A 6,082-nucleotide genomic window follows, 5' to 3' on the forward strand; every position below is an offset into this window, starting at 1 on the left:
TGCTGTCTAGGTTGGTCATAACTTTTCTTCCAAGGAGCAAGTGTCTTTTAATTTCATGGCTGCAGTCACCATCTGCAGTGATTTTGGAGCTCAAGGGTGGACATCTGGAAAAGTGGCCCAAGTTGGGGATTTTTTCCCCTTAAACTCAAGCCTGCTTGAGTTCATGTAATTCTACTTGCTACAGTGATCATTTGGGACCTTCTTGGATTACAAATTTATTAATCTGAATAGGAGCCACAATATTTAAAAATTTACAAGGTATCATTAGAAGCCAGGTACAAAGGTAGGACAAAATGGATTCTTTATTTAGCCCTCCTTTTCTAGATCCCCCTCAAATCAGAAATTGAGTTGATCCACGTTGACACTCTGAAGGGTTGTTATTTTAGCACCAGTCATTCCGAGGTCTGCTGCTGCTGCTGCTGCTGCTGCTGCTAAGTCGATTCAGTCGTGTCTGACTCTGTGGGACCCCATAGACAGCAGCCCACGAGGCTCCCCCGTCCCTGGGATTCTCCAGGCAAGAATACTGGAGTGGGTTGCCATTTCCTTCTCCAATGCATGAAAGTGAAAAGTGAAAGTGAAGTCGCTCAGTCGTGTCCAACTCTTCTCGACCCCGTGGACTGCAGCCTACCAGGCTCCTCCATCCATGGGATTTTCCAGGCACTGCAGTTCCCTTCAAAGGTTGAGAATTCAGGCATAGCACAGAGATGCCATCTGCTGTTCATTTCCCTTTATGGCACCTGGACTGAAAAACTGAGCTAGAGGCGGACACGACTGAGCAACTGAACTGAACTGAACCCTTGAACAACATGGGTTTGAACTGCACAGGTCCACTTACAAGTGGTATTTTTTTTCAGTAAATATATTGGAATTGTTTTTTTGAAAATTTGCAACAATTTGAAAAAACTTTTAGACAAACTATGTAGCCTAGAAGTATTAAAAAATTAAGAAATTTAGGTATGTCATGAATGCATAAAAATATGTAAGGTTCTGTCTATCCTTACATAGGCATAAGGTAAGTGATATTTCATATTAAATGAGTAGTGTGTTAGCCTTCTTTTGTTTTATAATTTTTCTTTCAAAGAATTACATCATAGAGTATGCCTCTCCCTTGTAATCAGAGAAACTGCATATCAGCCTAGCATCACAGGTAAGTTTTTTTTAATGTAATAATGTTTCCAATACTGTACTGTGAATAAGACTGTGATACTGTATGCTATAATAGTTTCCCTGGTGGCTCAGTCGGTAGAGTCTGCCCACAGTGTGGAAGACCCTGGGGTTCAATCCCCAGGTCAGGAGGATCCCCTGGAGAAGGAAGTGGCAACCCCTCGAGTATTCTTGCCTGGAAGATTCCATGGACAGAGGAACTTGGTGGGCTACCGTCCATGGGGTCACAAAGAGTCAGACATGACTGAGTGACTTACACTGTATGCTATAAAAATTTTATATTGATCATTCGTGAGTGTATAGGCTAAGCTATCATGAAGCATTTGTATTGATTACACCAGGCTACAATAAAGCGATCATATTGCTGCTACTTCATTATCAATGCAGAAACTGTTATACCTATAAACAAGTATGGATTTCTTTTACATGTTACCTTTCATTTTTGATGTCTAGTGTTAGTAATTTGTATAACACCTACAGTGTTTTGTATTATACAAGACAATATTGATGTAGATAGAGGCAGATGATTCACTTTGTAAACAGATGACGTAAACTTATGATATGGATGATACAGTACAGTACTGTACATGTATTTTCTCTCCCTTATGATTTTCTTGATAACATTTTCTCTAGTTTATTGTAAGAATTCAGAATATATCAAGCATAACATACAAAATAGATGTTAATCAACTGTGTGTGTTATCAGTAAGGCTTCCAATCAACAGTAGGCCATCAGTAAAAGTTTTCCAGGAGTCAAAAGTTATACATGGATTTTCAACTGCCTAGCATTGTTCAAAGGTCCCTGATGCTGGGAAAGATTGAGGGCAAAGGAGAAGGGGGCAGCAGAGGATGAGATGGTTACTTAGCATCACCAACTCAATAGACATGAGTTCGAGCAAATTCCAGGAGATAGTGAGGGACAGGGAAGCCTGGCCTGCTGCAGTCCATGGGGTCCGAAGAGTTGGATACAACTTAGCAACTGAACAACCACCTGTAGCCTGTTGCCAGGCAGTTTAACTCTTCTGAATACAGTTGCTTCATAGTAGCCGAGAATAAATAGAAAGCGAAGTACCAGATCCTTCTGAACCATTAAAGCATTAACCTTTTTTCTTTTAAAGACTGTGAATGATTTATATCAATTAACATTAAGTCACCAAGTCCTATCAACTACATTCTCACAACTGATTTTCCCATCTTTCTGTTCTTTTGGCTCCAGCCCTTCTATAGATCCTCTGCTTCTGCCTCCTGGAGTATTTCTGTAATCCCAACTTACTTTCCGATTTCCAAACTTACCTGTGTCTGTCTGTCCTTCATGGTGCTAACAAATAGGTAAGAATGATCAGAGCAGCCAAAGTACCAATTCCCACCCCAGAGATTTTGATTTAGAAAGTCTGATGTGAATATAAGAAATCTATAGGTTCTCAAACAAGCTTTCCAGGTGATTATAATGTGCATCAATATTTGGGAGCCACTGGGCAAATCATGCCACAGGACTTCTTTAAAATGAATTTTGTGGCTACCTGGTCTAAGCCTCAAACCAAGTCTTATTTTATATTCAACCATCACTTCAAGGGATTCCCTGATAGCTCAGTTAGTAAAGAATCTGACTGCAATGCAGGAGACCCCAATTTGATTCCTGGGTTGGGAAGATCCGCTGGAGAAGAGATAGGCTACCCATTCTAGTATTCTTATGCTTGCTCTGGCTCGGCTGGTAAAGAACTAGCCTGCAATGCGGGAGACCTGGGAATGACCCTGGGTTGGGAAGATCCCCTGGAGAAGGGAAAGGCTATCCACTCTAGTATTCTGGACTGGAGAATTCTATGGACTGTATATTCCATGTGGTCACAAAGAATTGGACAGGACTGAGTGACTTTCACTTTCACCTAGCTCCCCCAAGCCAACAGTTAAGCTATTGCAGAAAATTCCTGCAGGAAATGAGCATTAGGATCACCTGAAGGACTTGTTAAACTGCAGAGAGCTGAGTCCACTTGAGAATTTCTGGTTCAGTAGATCAAGAGTCTGAGAATTTGCATTTATAATTACTAGGGTCGATGCTTATGCTATCAATGAACTATTTTGTGGAAGTCCGCAGAATAAAAAATAAAAAGTGGTGGTAGCAGGGTTATGGAAAGAGACAGGAAGTAGAATCTGGTGTTTGCCAGGGGCTGAGGGGGAGAAGGAGATGCGGAGTTACTATTTTATGGGTGTAGAGATTCAGTTTGAGAAGATAAAGTATGTCTAGGTGGATGTACTTAGTGTCACTGAGCTATATACTGAAAAGTGGCTAAATAGTAAGTTTTACATTGGGTGTATCTTACCAAAATTGAAAACAAAAGTAAGAGAGAAGTATTGAAGGGAAAGAAAGCACGTAAGTAATGGCATCCTATTTGGAGGGTGAACTTCGGTAGAACAGAGGGCACTGTAGGCATGGAGCATTCTGGCACTCTTGGGGTGCTGGCAGTAGGGATGTAAAAAAAAAAAAATGAGAGTTGACATAAATAGAGCTTCCCAGGTGGCACTAGCAGTAAGAATCCATCTGCCAATGAAGGAGACATAAGAGACACATTTGATCCCTGGGTTGGAAAGAGGCCCTGGAGGAGGGCATGGCAACCCACTCCAGTATTCTTGCCTGGATCCCATGAACAGAGGAGCCTCGCTGGTCCCAGTCCATGGGGTCTCACAGAGTCGGACATGACTGAAGTGACTTAGTACACGCGCACGTGACATAAATAAAATGAAGGGAGGGGGCAGAAAAACTGAAGTGCTGTCCTTGGTCCTGAACCAATACTACCTGTTGGCAAAAGTTATCGGGCCTGCCTTCAGACACTAATAACTCTTTTTTTTAAGACATATAGTTTAATATTTAATTTTCTAAAGAAAGAATGTAGCTTTTACTGTCTAAGAGTAAATAAAATCATGATAATAATTCACAATTTACCTAGCTTCTTTCATGTATATTGACAGTTGTATCAGGTTTCCACTTGTAAGAATTTTCTCCTTTTTCCCATTATGAAGAAAAGGCAATACACGCCTCCCTTCCCCTCTCCATCCTAATCATGAGCTTATGCATTAGAAGGTCATTTAAGGTAAACCATCACTATGACTTGTCAAGTAAGTATGTAAGAGGGATGAAGGGGAAGACAGAATTGAAGATGGCTGACAGGTTTTTGCTTAAATGACACTCCTCAAAGAGGCTTCAGAGACTACCCTATTTAGTGTGGCTCCTCTTTGCAGTCATTCCCTATCCCATATCCCTAACCATCCTTGATTTTCTTCATAGCCTTAGCTATTCCCTCTGCCGTTACTTCCATAAAATCTTTGCATGACCCCCTTCATTTCCTTCACTTAAGTCTCAGAAGCTTTTCAAAAATTCATGCCTCATCTCATTCTATACCACACCAAAATTTTATTTTTCTTCAAGCATGTATGCCTCACAACTTAAAAATAGTCAAATGATTTTAAAAGACATTTCACTAAAGAAGATACATAAATGGTCAGTAAGCATGAAGAGATTCCCGACATCATTAATTGGTTCAGTTCAGTCACTCAGTCGTGTCTGACTCTTTGCAACCCCATGGACTGTAGCAGGCCAGGCCTCCCTGTCCATCACCAACTCCCAGAGTTTACTCAAACTCATGTCCATTAAGTCAGTGATGCCATCCAACCATCTCATCCTCTGTTATCTCCTTCTCCTCCTGCCTTTCAGTCTTTCCCAGCATCAGGGTCTTTTCAAATGAGTCAGCTCTTTGCATCAGGTGGCCAAAGTATTGGAGTTTCAGCTTCAGCATCAGTCCTTCCAATGAACATTCAGGACTGATTTCCTTTAGGATGGACTGGTTGGATCTCCTTGCCATCCAAGGGACTCTCAAGAGTCTTCTCCAACACCACAGGTCAAAAGCATCAATTCTTTGGTGCTCAGCTTTCTTTATAGTCCAACCCTCACATACATACATGACTACTGGAAAAACCATAGCCTTGACTAGACAAACCTTTGTTGACAAAGTAAAGTCTCTGCTTTTCAATATGCTGTCTAGGTTAGTCATAACTTTCCTTCCAAGGAGTAAGTGTCTTTTAATATCATGGCTGCAGTCACCATCTGTAGTGATTTTGGAGCCCTCCAAAATAAAGTCTGTCACTGTTTCCACTGTTTCCCCTGTTTCCCCATCTATTTCCCATGAAGTGATGGGACCAGATGCCATGATGTTTTTTTTGTTTGTTTTGTTTTCTGAATGTTGAGCTTTAAGCCAACTTTTTCACTCTCCTCTTTCACTTTCATCAAGAGGCTCTTTAGTTCTTCTTCACTTCCTGCCATAAGGGTGGTGTCATCTGCATATCTGAGGTTATTGATATTTCTCCTGGCAATCTTGATTCCAGCTTGTGCTTCATCCAGCCCACGTTTCTCATGATGTACTCTGCATATAAGTTAAACAAGTAGGGTGACAATATACAGCCTTGATGTACTCCTTTCCCTATTGGGAACCAGTCTGTTATTCCATGTCCAGTTCTAACTGTTGCTTCCTGACCTGCATGTAGGTTTCTCAAGAGGCATGTCAGGTGGTCTGGTATTCCCATCTCTTTCAAAATTTTCCAAAGTTTGTGGTGATCCACACAGTCAAAAGCTTTGGCATAGTCAGTAGAGCAGAAATAGATGTTTTTCTGGAACTCTGTTGCCTTTTTGATAATCCAGTGGATATTGGCAATTTGATGTCTGGTTCCTCTGCCTTTTCTAAAACCAGCTTGAACATCTGGATGTTCACGGTTCATGTACTGTTGAAATCTGGCTTGGAGAATTTTGAGCATTACTTTACTAGCGTGTGAGATGAGTGCAATTGTGCGATAGTTTGACCATTCTTTGGCATTGCCTTTCTTTGGGACTGGAATGAAAACACCTTTTCCAGTCCTGTGGCCACTGTTGAGT

The sequence above is a fragment of the Bison bison genome, unplaced genomic scaffold (assembly GCF_000754665.1).
Source record: "Bison bison bison isolate TAMUID 2011002044 unplaced genomic scaffold, Bison_UMD1.0 scf7180017864535, whole genome shotgun sequence".
In the NCBI taxonomy this organism is placed as follows: Eukaryota; Metazoa; Chordata; class Mammalia; order Artiodactyla; family Bovidae; genus Bison; species Bison bison.